This window comes from Dasypus novemcinctus, chromosome 22 (assembly GCF_030445035.2).
Source record: "Dasypus novemcinctus isolate mDasNov1 chromosome 22, mDasNov1.1.hap2, whole genome shotgun sequence".
Lineage (NCBI taxonomy): Eukaryota > Metazoa > Chordata > Mammalia > Cingulata > Dasypodidae > Dasypus > Dasypus novemcinctus.
Window position 1 is genome coordinate 46,064,209 of NC_080694.1, and position 13,872 is coordinate 46,078,080.

The window sequence follows — 13,872 nt, forward strand, 5'->3', positions numbered from 1 at the left end:
GTTTTCTTTTAGCAGTCGAGAAATGTGTTTTTTTTTAAGGTTTTGTGCCCCCATAACATTGTATCTTACATTCTGTTTTTCAAGAGCCAAACCTAGGTTAACTTTGGTTCTAGAAGTTGTTTAAAATGGTACATTAAAATTTAAAAAAAAGATAGTATGTTAAAAGAAGTCACCGTGACCTAGGACTATCTCCTTAATAGGGATGACAGTGCCTGGAGTGAAAAAGAACTTAGGACTGGGCAACATTTTGCGGGTGAACTTCAACATTCTAAATGTTTGTAGGGTTTGAACCGAAAATTCATACATACAGTTGAGGAAGGTACTTGTTTATTTTCTAAGATCTACTTTCTAGATATTAGATCAGTATAAACTCTAATCCCCCCTGATCAGGCTTCTTTTTTCTAATTCTTCCTGGGTAGATAGCTTTAGTCCCCACGTGGCCTTATTTTTCATGCCAGTCAGTCTCTGATAGGCATGTAGGCTTAGGCAGACTTTTGGCATGTAGTGGGATTGGTTATATTCAAAGAGAGCAGTGCGTCTGAACTCATCTTGATTTCTTTAAGCCTTGTGATGCTAGAAACGTGGTGCAAAGTGCATCAGAAATGTAGCTGGCCACGGATTGGGAGCCCTCAGTTTCTTGGTTTCTTTTGGGTATATGTGTGCATGTACGCAGTATATAGCACTATGTTGATTTTTTTTCTCAGGTTTTTTTTTTCAGTTTTTCTTTTTATTAGAGTAGTTGTAGGTTTACTAAAAAATCATGTAGAAAGTACAGAGCTCCCATGTTACCCCCCTCCCACTCAGTTTTCCCTATTATTAACATTTTTGCATTAGGGTGGTACCATTCTTACAATTAATGGAATATTAATATATTATTAACTGTGGTCCATAGTTTACAATAGGGTTCACTCTTTGTATAGTTCTGTGGATTTTTAAATTTTTTTATTCTTGTAACATATTCTGGGAACATATTCTGTAACATTCAACCCTAAATATCTCATTTTGGCAATTCCAGATATAAGCATACCTCAGAATATTGCAGGTTTGGTTCCAGATCACTGCAATAACTGAATATCAAAATAAAGCGAGTCACATGAATATTTTTGGTTTCCCAGTGCATACAAAAGTTTTGTTTACACTATGCTGTAGTCTAAGTGTGCAATAGCATTATTTCTAAAAAACTCCACAATATCAGACCATAATTTAAAAATACTTAATTGCCAAGAAATGTTAACCACCAGCTGAGCCTTCAGTGATTTGTCATTCTTTAGCTGGTGGAGGGTCTTGCTTTGATGTTGGTGGCTGCCGAGACTGATCAGGGTTGTGGTTGCTGAAAGTTTGGAGTGGTTTATTTTTTAAAATAAGACAACAGTGAAGTTTGCTGTGTCAGTTGTCATTTCAGCGATGTTCATGGTGTCTTCACCAGGAGTAGATTCCGTCTCAAGAAACCACTTTCTTTGCTCAGTCACAGGAAGCAACTCTTCATCTGTTCAACTTTTATCATGAGATTGCAGCATTTCAGTCACGTATTCAGGATCTACTTCTAATTCTAGTTCATTTGCTATTTCTACCACGTCTGCAGTTACTTCCTCCATTGAAGTCTTGAGTCCGTCACAGTCATCCATGAGTGTTAGAATCAACTTCTTCCAAACTCCTGTTAATGTTGATATTTTGACCTCCTCCCCAGAATCTTGAATGTTCTTTTTTTCCCTCCAAAGTGAAAAATCTAATGGAAAAACCACCCCAACAAAAATCCAAATTTGCCGTCAAGGTTATTCACCTAGTCTGGCCCTCTCCATCTTCACACCCTCTGCTGACACTTGGCTGTCTTTCCCTGGTTCCTCAAAAGGCCAAGCTTTTGTCAGCCACAGTGTGTTGGCATGTGCTATTTCCCTGCTGATAATGTTCTTCCCTACCTTTGAACTTGTGTGGGGCTCTTCCATCCTCCTAATTATCTATTCCAGCCTCACCTTTGGAGTTTAATGTCCCTCTTCCCATCTTTATTCAAAAACCACTGAGGTCTGGTGAGAAGTGACCTGGCCACTATTGTCATAGGGTTGGAAGGAAAGGAGAAAGAAGCTTGCATCTTTTTCTTTTCTACTTCTCCTTGTTTTGTGTTGTTTGTTTGTTTTTATGTGTGTGTATGTGTGTGTGTGTGTTTGAGAGACAACTTTCCAGTATAAGGGTCAGCTGTAGCTGAAGATTTTCCTAATGGACTGGTAACCACGGGATTGATTAATTGTATACTAAGGATCTGGGCTGGATCAACATGCTCCATTTGATCACAAGTATGTAAAGATCTGTCATGGAGGCTTCTTCACAGCAGTCACTTAACAGCAATTCTCTTACGAATGGATTGTCAGATGATGGGTAAGATAATTTCTCGGGCCAAATGATTTTCCCTAGTGACTTTATTCAAAAGTTCTTTCCTTGGTATGCAGTTTCTAATGTTGCAAAATGAAATTCCTCTAGCCAAAGAACTTCCCATATATTTTATAAAAATAAGATTTTTCTCTTTCACGAATCCTTTGATGCCGAACAAGATTAGAGCTGCTGATAAGGCCTTTCCACAGTCATAGCATTCATAAGATTTTTCTCCAGTATGAATTCTTCAGTGATGAATGACTGTTGCCTTGAGGCTGAAGACCTTTCCACATTCACTGCATTCACAGCACTTCTCTCCTGTGTGAATCCTCATGTGTTAACTTAAGGAAATTTTGCAACAAAAGACTCTCTCACATGCTTTGCACTCAAAGGATTTGCTTTGTTGTGGGTATTTTTATGACCAACCAAAGCAGACTGTTGGCTGAAGGCCTTTCCAGACTTAATGTACTCATACGATTTCTCACCAGAGTGAATTCTCGTGTGTCAACTGTCAGAAGAAGCTTTACCACATTCTGTACACACATGGGGTTTCTCTTTAGTGTGAGTCCTATTGTGCTGGGCAAAAATGGAGTGGAAAGTAAAGGTTTTTCCACAAATGATGCATTCATAGGCTTTTCTCCAGTGTGAATCTGCTGGTGTTTGTGGGGTTAGACCTGTGGTTGAAGACTTTTCCATATTCCAGGAACCTGAATGGCTTCTCTCCAGTAGGAATCATCATGTGTCGAAGGGAGTCTGCCCTCAAGCAAAAGGCTTTTCCACTCTTGTTGCGTTCACAGGGCTTCACTTGAGTATGAACGCACTCATGCTGAAAAAGGAAGCAATTCCTGTTAAATCTGTTTCTAAATTCCTGTGTTCGTAGTTCTTCCTAGCATGAATCAAGGTGTCTTTACCTGGTCTGTGTGAGTCCTGTTGATGGAGCACATCTCCTGGACAGACTTGCTCTTGTAACTCACATGAGTGTAAACTATCATATGTCCCCAAAATATTGTGTTCAGGGCTCTGTTTCTTAGTGTGTAACTCCTCGTGGGCACTGGCGGTGTCCTCAAACACTTCTCTTGTTTTTCCAATGGTCTGTTCTGTACCCTGGTTGGCATCAACCTGGAGACCCAAGAGACTGCTTGAACCCGTCATTTCTTGAGTGAGGCTCCCTCAGACAAGACCAGCTGAGCAGCAATAGGCTCTGTGGCCACAAGTTTTGTTTGATACCTGCACCCATGCTTTAGGGGAGGCCTTTTTTGTACTTAGCTCCTGCCCATGTTCTAGTAGGTAGATCTCTGGTTTGGGAACAGGATATCCCAGTGAGACCAGGAGCCCACAGATCTCCAGCATCACCTCCCAGTCCATTGACTTCTGGGCCAGGTCCAGCTGGCTCCACTCCTTCCAGGTAAAGGTTATGGCCACATCCTGATAGGTCACCGACAGCTACACCACATCCATCAGCACTGCCATAACCAGAAGACTGATGGAAAGGGCAGGCCATGAAGAGGAGCACTGGAGTGTATCCCAAGAGCTCAGCTGAAGCCTCTTCCACCTCCTACAAAGGCAAAGAGATGAGTTTAACACTCCCCATTGTTATTCCTGGTTTGGCGCAAAAGAACCGCCACAGAAACCAACTTGGAGCAACTGGGCATGTGTGGCAGTTGTGGACAAATTCCATCATGAAAATTGCTAATGGCATCTAGAACGGGGAATCATTTCCAGAAGGTTTTCAATGGGCTTTGCCCAGATCCATTAGAGGAATCACTGTCTATGGCAGTTATCGCCTTATGAAATGTGTTATTTCATTAGTAAGACTTGAAAGTTGATAAAACTCCTTGATCCCTGGGCTGCAGAATGATGTTGTTATCGGGCATGAAAACAACGTTCCTCTCCTTATACAGCTCCATCAGAGGTCTTGGGTGATCAGGTTCATTGTCAGTGAGCAATCATATTTTGAAAGGAATCTTATTTTCTGAGCAGTAGGTCTTAACACTGGGCTTAAAATATTTAGTTAGCCATGCTGTAAATAGATAAGCTGTCATCCAGTCTTTGTTGTTCCATTTATAGAGCACAGGCAGAATAGATTTAGTGTCATTCTTAAAGGGCCTGACATTTTCAGAATGATCAATGAGCACTTCAACTTAATCACTAGCTGCATTAGCTCCTACCAGGAGAGTCAACCTGTCCTTTGAAGCTTTGAAGCTGGGGATTGACTTCTCCTCATTAGCTATGGAAGTCCAAGATGGGCATCTTCTTCCAATAGAAAGATGCCCATCTTGTTTTGTCTACATTGAAAATCCATTTAGTCTACACTGAAAACCTTGATCAATGATCTTACCTAGATCTTCTGGATAACTTGCTGCAGCTCCTGTATCAGCACTTTGGGCTTCACCTTGTACTTTGATGTTATAGAGATGGCTTTTTTCCTTAAACCTCATGAACCAGCCTGTCTGCTAGCTTCATACTTTTCACCTGCATCTTCCTCACCTCTCTTAGCCTCCATAGAAATGAAGAGAGTTAAGGCTTCGCTCTGGATTACGCTTGGCTTAAGAGAATGTTGTGACTGGTTTGATTTTCTACTCAGATCACTAAATTTTCTTATGTCAGCAGTAAGGCTGTTTCACTTTCTTATTCGTGTGTTCCTTGGAGTAGCACTTTTAATTTCCTTCAAGAACTTTTCCTTTGCATTTCCAACTTGGCTGTTTGGTGCAAGAGACCTATCTTGGTTTTTCACATGCCTTCCTCACTAAGGTTAATCATTTCTAGCTTTTGATTTAAAGCAAGAGACGTGATTCTCCTTTTCACTTTAATACATAGAGACTATCATGGGGTTATTAAATGTTTTAATTTCAATATTGTTGTGTCTCAGGGAATAGAGAGGCCCAAGGAGAGGGAGATACCTTGGGGGAGTGGCCTGTTAGTGGAACAGTCAGAACACACAGCATTTATTGGTTAAGTTCACCATCTTATATGGGTATGGTTTGTGGCATCACAAAACAACTAAAGTATAACACCAAGATAAAAGTTCACCATTACAGATAAAATAATAATGAAAAAATTAGAAATATTGCTAGAATTTCCAGAATGTGGCACAGAAACATGAAGAGAGCACATGCTGTTGAGAAAATGGCACTGATAGACTTGCCTGAAGCAGGGTTGCCATATACCTTAAATTTGTAAAAAACACAGTATCTGTGAAGCACAATTAAGTGAAGGTTAAAAAAATGATGTGTGCTCATATACAAATTCAGTGATGGTAATTATATTTACAATAATGTGCTACCATCACCATTATCCATTACCAAAACTTTTCCATCACCCCAAACAGAAGCTACCAATTAAGCATATACTACCCATTTTCCCACTCCCACCTCAGTCCCTGGTAACCAGTATTCTAGTTTCTGACTATGAATTTGCATATTCTAATTATTTCATATATGTGAAATCATGCAATATCTGTCCTGTGTCTGGCTTGTTTCACTCAACATGATGTCTTCAGGATTCATTCATGTTGTAACATGTATCATAACTTCATTCCCTTTTACAGCTGAAAAATATTCTATTATATGTACATACACCACATTTTGTTTATGTATTTATCTGTGGGTGGATATTGGGTTGTTTCCTTCTTATGGCATTTGTGAATAACGCTGCTATGGTCATCTGTTTGCATTTATATCTGTTCAAGTCCCTGCTTTCAATTTGTTTGGGTATATAACTAGAAGTGGGTTTGCTAGATCATATGGTAACCTGTACTTAAGTTTCTGAGAAACTGCCAAATTATCTTCCACAGGGGCAGCACCATTTTACATTCTCACCAACAATACACAAGGGTTCCTAGTTTTCACATCATCTCCAACACTTATTTTCCAATTTTTAAATAGTAGCTATTCTAGTAGGTGTGAAATGGTATCTCATTGTGGTTTTGACTTGCATTTCCCTAATGGCTAATGATGCTGAGCATCTTTACATGCGCTTATTGGAGAAATACCTATTTTTACTTCAGTGTTTCTTTTTGTTGTTGAGTTGTAAGTGTTCTTTTTTTATTCTGTGTATAAAACCCTATCAGATATGTTTTTCAAATATTTTCTCGCATTCCTTAGGTTATTGTAATTTTGATGATGTCCCATTTATCTATTTTTTTCTTTTGTTGCTCTTGCTTTGTGTCTAAAGTCTAAGAAACCATTGCCTAACACAAGTTCCTGAAGATGTTTCCCTATATGTTTTCTTCTAGTTTATAGTTCTGGTTCTTATATTTAGGTCTTTGATCCATTTTGAATTAATTTTATATATGGTGTGAAGTAGGGGTCCACCTTCATTCTTCTCCTTATGGCTTCAACTGTGTTGAAGACACGGTTCTTTCTCCATTTAGTGAACTTGAAACTCTTGACAAAAATCAGCTAGCCATATATTTTTATTTCTGAATTCTCAGTTTAGTTCCATTGATTAATATGTGTGTCCTTGTGCCAGTATCATGTTGTTTTGATTATTCTAGCTTTGTAATAAGTTTTAAAATCAGGAAATATGAGTCCTCCAACTTTGTTCTTTTTTTTTCTTTTTTCTTTTTTTAATTAAAGTTCATAGATCACAAGGAATGTTACATTAAAAACCATAAAAAACAAAAAACTTAAGAGGTTCCCATATCCAACTTTGTTCTTTTTCAAGATTTTGGCATTTATATTTAGGTCTTTAGTCAATTTTTAGTCAATTTTTGTATAAGGTGTGAGATAGGGGTTCTTCTTGTTTCTTTTGGAGATGGATATCCAATTCTCCCAGCACATCTGTTGAATAGATTGTTCTGGCCTAGCTGGGTGGACTTAACAACCTTGTCAAAATTCATTTTTGCCATAAATTTAAGGATCTATATCTGAGCATTCAATTCTATTCCATTGGTCAACATGTGTATCTTTATGCCAGTACCATGCTGCTTTTACCATTGTAGCTAAGTAATATGCTTTAGGATCTGTTGCCCTTACAAATAAATTTGAATAATTGGCATTTCCAATTCTGTAAAAAAGACTTTTGGAAGTTTTGTTGGTATTGTGTTGAATCTGTAGAAAAATTTGCATAGAATTGACATCTTAACAATGTTTAGTCTTCCAATCCATGAACATGGAATATCCTTTCATTTATTTAGGACTTTGGTTTCTTTTAGCAGTTTAGTAGTTTTCTGAATACAGGTCCTTTATGATGGTTAAGTTTATTCCTAAATATTTGATTCTTTTATTCTCAGTTGTAAGTAGAATTTCCCCCCCCAACTTACTCCTCAGGTTGCTCATTAGCAGTATATAGAAATGCTACTGATTTTTGTTTATTAATCTTATATCTTGCCACTGCTGAATTCATCCTTTAGTTTTAGTAGCTATGTTGTTTATTTTTCAGGGCATTCTAGATATATGATCATGTCATCAGCAAATAGTGAAAGATTTACTTCTTCCTTTACTGTCTGTATACCTTTTACTTCTCTTTCTTGCCTAGTTGCTCTAGCTAGAATGTCTAGCACAATATTGAGTAACAGTGATGATAGTGGACATCCTTGTCTTGTTTCCAGTCTCAGTGGGAAAGCTTTCAAACTTTCTTCATTGAGTACAAAGTCACTTGTGGGTTTTTCATATTTGCACTTCCTCATGTTGAGAAGATTTCCTTCTATTCCTGTCTTTTGGAGAGTTTTTATCAAGGAATAATGTGGATTTTGTCAAATGCTGTTTCTGCATCAATTGAGATGATCATGTGATTTTCTTCTTCAATTTAGTAATGTGATGTATCACATTGATTGATTTTCTTGTGTTGAACTACCCTTGCATATCTGAGATAAAATCCACTTGATCATGATGTATAATTCTTTTAATGTGCTGTTGGATTCAGTTAGCAGGTATTTTGTTAAGGATTTTTGCACCTGTATCCATTAAAGAAATTGGTCTATAATTTTCTTTTTTCATTTTATCTTTATCTACCTTTGGTATTAGGGTAATGTTGGCTTCATAGGAAGTTTGGTAGCATTCCCTCCTGTAATATATTTTGGAAGAGTTTGAATAAGAGGGTACTAATTCTTCTTTGAATAATTGGTAGAATTCACCTGTGAAGGCATCTGTTCCTGGAATGTTCATCTTCGGGTAGTGTTTGATGACTTTCAATCTCCTTACTTGTGGTTGGCTTGTTGAGGTCTTCTTTTAGGGTCACTGTAGGTTGTACATGTGTTTCTAGGAATTTGTCCATTTCATCTACATTGTCTAGTTTGTTGGTATACACTTGTTCATAGTATCCTTTTATGATGTCTCTCATAACTATTGGGTCAGTAGTAATGTCCCCTATCTTATTTCTGATTTTATTATTTGTATCTCCTCTCTCTTTTTTTTTTTTTTCTTTGTCAGTCTAGCTAAGGGTTTGCTGATTTTGTTGGTCTTCCCAAAGGATCAACTTTTGGCTTTGTTGATTCTCTCTCTCTCTCTTTTTTTTAATTTCATTTATTTCTGCCCTAATCTTTGTTATTTCTTTTTTTCTGCATTCTTTGGGATTACTTTGATGTTCCTTTTCTAGTTCCTGCAGGTGTTCAGTTGGGTGTTTCATTTTAGCTCTTTCCTCTTTTTTAGTGTAACTGTTGAGGGCTATACATTTCCCTCTCAGCACTGTCTTTACTGCATCCCATAAATTTTGTTAATTTGTGTTCTTGTTTTTATTCATCAAGATATTTACTGACTTCTTCTGTGATTTCTGTTTTGACCCACTGATTGTTTAACAGTGTTGTTTAACTTCTCTAGATTTGCGCGTTTTACCTTTGTCCACCTATTGTCGATTTCCAGATTCATTCCATTATTATCAGAGATCGTGATTTGTATAATTTCAATCTTTTTAAATTTATTGAGACTTGTTTTGTGACCCATCATATGGTCTGTCTTGGAAAAATATGGTCTGTCTTGGAAAAAGATTCATGAACATTTGAAAAGAATGTATATCCTGCTGTTTTGGGGTACAGTGTTCTATAGCTGCCTGTGAAGTCTAGTTCATTTATCATATTATTCAAGTTCACTTTTTCATTATTGATCCTTCATCCAGTTGTTCTTTCCAAAGACGAGAGTGTTGTATTGAAGTCTCCAAATATTACTGTAGAGACATCTATTTCCCTCCTCAGTTCTGCAAGTGTGTGCCTCATGTATTTTGGAGCACCCCGGTTAGGTGCATGAATACTTATTTCTGTTTTTTCTTCTTGGTGAATTGCTCCTTTTATTAATATATATAATGTTCTTCTTCATCTCTGTTAGCAGTTTTGTATTTAAAGTCTATTTTGTCTGATATTAGTATTACTACTCCAGCTCTTTTTTGATTACTGTTTGTGTGGAATATCTTTTTTTCAACCTTATTCTTTCAGTCTATTTGTGTCCTTGTGTGTAAGGTGAGTCTTTTGTAGACAGCATACAGATGGCTGATACATTTTTTAAATGTATTCTGCCAGTCTGTGTCTTTTGATTGAAGAGTTCAATCTATTAACATTTAACATTATTATTCTAAAGGGATTACTTTATCCATTACATCTTTCGACTTTCCATTGGCCTGTCTTAACTATTATTTGTCTTTTTACCCTTCCTGTTAACCCTTACTAATATTCATTTCTACACTTTTCCCCAAGTTTCTCTCTCGTCTTTTCCTTTCAGGTTGCAGCACACCCTTAAGTATCTCTTGTAAATCCAGTCTCTTGGTGACATACTCCTTTAGTTTTTGTTTATCTGTGAAGACTTTCAACTTATCCTGAATTTTAAAGGACAGTTTTGCCGGATAAATAATTCTTGACTGGCAGTTTTTCTCTTTCAGAACCTTTAACATATGCCACTGCCTTCTCACCTCCCTGGTTTCTGATGAAAAATCAGTACCTAGTCTACTGGAGCATCCTTTGTATGTGACGAATTGTTTTTCTCTTGCTGCTTTCAGAATTCTCTCTTCATCTCGGGCATTTGATATTCTGAATAGTGGGTGTCTTGGAGTAGATCTAATGGAATTTATTCCGTTTGGGGTGAGTTGTTCTTTTTGGATATTGATATTTATGCTTTCATAAGGGTTGGGAAATTTTCAGTCATTATTTCCTCAAATATTTTCTTGCACCTTTCCTGTTCTCCTTCTATGACACCTATGATATGTATATTCGTGTGGTCCAGGTTGTCATTCAATTCCCTGTGACCCTGTTCCGTTTTTTTCATTCTTTTCTCTTTCTGTTTACCTATCTTTTCAAATTCAGATGCTCTGACCTCCAACTCACTTATTCTGTATTCATCCAATTCAAATCTGCTATTATATGTCTCCAATGTATTTTAATTTCTTCATTGTGTCTTTTATTCCCATAAGATGATTTTTTCTGTTTTGGTTTTTTTTTTTGGCAAACTTTCAAATTCTTCTTTGTGTTCAGTCAGTGTCTTCTTAATATCCTTAATCCCTTTAGCCATCTCATTGATTTTATTAGGAGATTAGTTTGTATATTGGTGATAAGGAGATTTGTTTGCATATCTCAAATACTGTGTTTCATCTGAAGGATTAATTTGTTCCTTTGGCTGGGTTATATGTTCCTGCTTCTTGTATGGCTTGTAATTTTTTGCTCATATCTTGACATTTGATTTTTTGTATGTGTTTATTCTGTGCTCAGTTTTTCCCTTTAGTCTGTGGCTTTCTTATTGGTTGGCTTTTTGCTAGTTTCCTCTTTTCCTCCTCTGTGAATGTTAGTCTGCTCTGTTTGTTTTTTTCATTTGACTCTATATATTTTTAATACTCCTTTTTTCTTCTCTCCCTGCTGTTTCCTGGAGAGCTAATTGTGGTAGAAGTGTCTCCCTGGAGTCAACCTTCCTGGCCCTGGTTTCCAGTCATACCAGGTGCAGGGGACCTATGAAAGGAGTCTAGATTGATTCCAGTGTTCTCTGGAGGAGAGACCCTAAAGGCCTCTAATCTTCCCTTTGATGTCTCCCCCAGTCTAGGCTTTCCTGAAGTGCCCAGTGGTGAGCACTCTTTATCTAGCTGTTCCCTGCTGCCTTAGGTTACTCTATGTCTTTAATTCTCAGCTGACTTAGCTCCCGGTGAGGGTGTGGTTGAGGCTGAAGTTGCCAGCCTATTGGGGATGAAACTGTTGCACAGCTCCCAGCCCCTGAGGTCTGAGTTCTCTGATCAGCTGCCACCCCATGTGCTCGGACCCCCACCCCCAGGCGGGCAAAGCGATTCCGTGTTCACTCTCTTGAGAGTGATCAGATGGCTCTAGATGGGGCACCTTGAGAGTGATCGGATGGCTCTAGATGGGGCACCTTGAGAGTGATCAGATGGCTCTAGATGGGGCACCTTGAGAGTGATCGGATGGCTCTAGATGGGGCACCTTGGGGATGAGAGTGAAGCAGCTGCTCAAGGTGGGCAGAGTGAATCTGTCTGCACTGCCCACTGAGAGAGAGCATGCTTCGCCTCCTCCCAGGGTGTGTGTGCAGCCCCCTTTTAAGGTAGACGGGGTGAATCTTCCCTGCCCTGAGAGAGTCCACGTTTCCTCTCTGTCTAGGGGCACAGAGTGCAGCAGCCCTTCAAGGTGGGTGGGGTGAATTTGGTTACACTACCCAAGAGAGTGTGTATTTCCTCTCCAGGAGTATATTGTGGCCAAGTGTGCAGCAGGCCCCCTCCCCCCTTTTCTTTTAAGGTAAGATGTGGGGGGAGCGGTATGGACTCAGGATACAGGCTCAACTGCTGAGCCACACCTGCTCCACAGCAGCAGCCCTTTTAAGGTGGATGGGGCGAATCTGCCCACTCTGCCCATGAGAGAGTGCTCACTTCCTCTCTGTCCTGGGGTGCAGAATGCAGCAGCCCTTCAAGGTGGGCAGGGTAAATCTGCCTGCCAGAGAGTGTGCGCTTCCTTTCCATCCAGGGGCACTTTGGGCCCAGTATGAATCTCCTGGTCTGCCCCAAAAAGTGTTGAAACTGCACCCAGTTTCTACCCCTGCTGGGTATGGGGGCCTGAGCAGTGGCTTTCCAAACAGGGCGTGCTGGATCTGATCCCTACCACCCCAGGGGACCGGTGTGTTTTTCAGTCACCCTCAAGTAGGGGGAAGTAGGGGGATGACGGATTCCTCTAGGTTCTTGGCTATGTTACATAAAATAATTTGAGAACATGCCAGTTTAGCCAGGCCAGTAGTTTATTGAGAAAATGGGAGAAGAGAACAGAAATGGGAGAAAATAGCAGATTACACATCCCCAGATGTAGGTGTGGGCTTCTCCAGGCAGAGAGAGTGATTTGGCTTGTAGGATTACCTTTATTAAGCCATTAATTATTCTGCCCCTTGCTAATGTTTGGGGGAGGGGCCCCAGCTGTTTGCACTTCTTATTGATTATCCTACCTGTTGGTTACCCAGCGGGCCCAATGGCGAGGCCCCTTGAGGGTGTTTGGGGCTTTCCCTTGGCCCTGAATGAGATCTGGTTCCAAAGTCTTTCCAGATGGGGTTCTTATTATGGCCAGGTTCTCCTGGGGTTCTTCCAGCAGCCTTCTTGGTGGCAGTCTTTCCCTCAGAGGCTTTCCAGGCAGGGTTCCGTGGCCACGTGTTTTGTGGCTGTGTTTTTCTGCCATGTCTTAGATGCATCTTCCCTTTTCCTAAACTAACCTGCCTCAGCCCCTGCGTCTACTCCTGCCCTGGGTGGAGATGGCACAAATGCTGCTGGCTTCTTCGTGGCTTGGACAGGTTTAAACCTCAGCTGTGCTCAGGATTGGAATCCAGGTGGCTGAATTTACCAATCAACAGCTGTAGTTGGTGCTACACCACTTCCCCTCCCTTGCTTTTGGGAAAGAGATCTTCTGCTTCCAGCTGGGAAATGGGTCTGGAGGCAGCCCACCTCTCCAGTGGGAGTCGGCAACTGCCTCTGCAACGTGGAAGAATCTACTCACAGTCTTCATCACAGATGGTCAATCTCCTCTTCCTGTTCTTCCTTGGATGGCACCTCGTGTTATTCTGGTCCCCAGAGTCGCCCAAACAGTTGATCTAGGCAGATCCTGGCTGATTATTAGTTGCCCTGTGGGATGAGCTGATTGTTCTTGCTTCCTACTCTGTTGCCATCTTGGATCTTCTCCCTCCAATCTACTCTTAAAACCATCTAGGAAATTTTTTTTTAATCTCAGTTATTGTGGTCTTCAACTGTAATATTTCTTTTTGGTTCCTTTTTATACTTTCTTTCTCTTTACTGAGATTCTCATTTTGTTCATTTTTCATTTCCTCATAGCCTTTAGTTCTTTCTCTGTGGCTTCCCTTAGCTTTTTGAACATATTAAAGATTTTTTTTTTAGAAGTCTTTGGTATGTTCAAAATCTGATCTTCTTTGTAGATGATTTCTGAGGTTTTATCTTGTTCTTTTTGATGGGCCATTATTTCCTATTTGTTTTGTAATATTTTAATGCATCAACTCTGGAATTTAGTCCCTAAGCCATCAATTCCTTAATTTTGTGCCGAGCTTGTCATAAAACAGATTTCCATAAGGGCCATGAGCTAACAAAAACAAACTAATACAAAAG

The 13,872-nt window shown here is 39.5% G+C and overlaps 1 protein-coding gene across 9 annotated transcripts in view; it reads left to right on the plus strand.

Moving 5' to 3' along the window:
* The window catches only part of SIRT5 (sirtuin 5), a 51,907-nt gene that overhangs the window by 13,008 nt on the left and 25,027 nt on the right, over positions 1-13,872 (plus strand). The window contains exon 3 of one of the 9 annotated variants that reach the window (XM_071210974.1): positions 10,288-10,369. The exons of the other annotated variants lie outside the window; for them this stretch is intronic. The gene's annotated coding sequence lies outside the window, so the exon portion shown is untranslated. The remainder of the gene's footprint in view (positions 1-10,287; positions 10,370-13,872) is intronic. 9 annotated transcript variants of the gene reach the window in all.